The sequence below is a fragment of the Nematolebias whitei genome, chromosome 1, assembly GCF_014905685.2.
Source record: "Nematolebias whitei isolate Nwh7 chromosome 1, NemWhi1, whole genome shotgun sequence".
Lineage (NCBI taxonomy): Eukaryota > Metazoa > Chordata > Actinopteri > Cyprinodontiformes > Rivulidae > Nematolebias > Nematolebias whitei.
In genome coordinates this window covers 42,774,361-42,775,719 of record NC_056498.1, presented here as the reverse complement: position 1 = coordinate 42,775,719, position 1,359 = coordinate 42,774,361, and positions in this window count along the sequence as shown.

The following is a 1,359-nucleotide window of genomic DNA, read 5'->3' as shown; positions in this document are numbered from 1 at the left end:
GTGTGTACTTTAGTGTTCAGTGTGTACTTTAGTGATCGGTGTGTACTTTTTTTTTTTTTTTTTCATTTAAATGTTGCTCATTAATTGTTCTTTTTTTTATTTTTTTATTTTTTTTTATTGATTTTTATCTTATAAAACAAGCAAATTATAATAGTACAATTAACATTATTTTCCAATAAACAACATAATCCCCAAAGTAAACAAATATAACAAAAAATAAATAAATAAATAAAAAAAATTATTAAAAAAAAAAAATGAATGTATGTGACTAAATAAAAAAAATAAAAATAAAAAAAAATAACAGCATATATCTATATAATAAAATAAGATAAGATAAAGCTCAGCTCCAAGCATCCTTTTCTGAATTATTTTCCCTTGTAATGTCTCAGAAATTCAGTTAACGGTGACCATATTTCTTCAAAGTCTAATCCTTTACCTCTGACGATATAAGTAAGTCGTTCCAGTACAATACAAGATGCCATCTCCTTCACCCACACATGATTTGAGGGTACATCCATTTTCTTCCAGTACAAAGATATTAACCTCCTGGCCTGCAGGTGTCCAAAGTCAATCAATTTTAACTGTCTGGAAGTAAAAACACAATCCTCTGGGTATATACCTAACACACACATTTTTACATCAACAGGTATATTTACTCTAACAATCTTAGACAAAGTTTGTATAACTGATTCCCAGTAGTGCTGTATCTTTGGACAGCTCCATACACAATGCAGCAGAGTACCCTTTTCATCTAAACATTTAGTACAGCTGTCTGGAATGTCAGGGGACCAGCGATTCAGCCTGACTGGGGTTATGTAGGTTCTCATCAACCATTTGTATTGAAGGAGTTTCATCCTTGTGTTAATTGATTGTTTTTGAGCTTTTAAACATGCAGCTTCCCAGTCTGCTTCCTTTATCTCATCTTGGATGTCCGATTTCCATGCATCCAATTTATCGGTGGTAGACTCCTTATCATGTGTTAGTAGAGCTGTATAAAATAAAGAGATATGACCTCTCCTCTCCAAATTTTGCAGTGATCGGTATGTACTTTAGTGTTCAGTGTGAACTTTAGTGTTCAGTGTGAACTTTAGTGTTCGGTGTGAACTTTAGTGTTCGGTGTGAACTTTAGTGTTCGGTGTGTACTTTAGTGTTCGGTGTGTACTTTATTGTTCGGTGTGAACTTTAGTGTTCAGTGTGAACTTTAGTGTTCGGTGTGAACTTTAGTGTTCGGTGTGTACTTTAGTGTTCAGTGTGAACTTTAGTGTTCAGTGTGTACTTTAGTGTTCGGTGTGTACTTTATTGTTCAGTGTGTACTTTATTGTTCAGTGTGAACTTTAGTGTTCAGTGTGAACTTTAGTG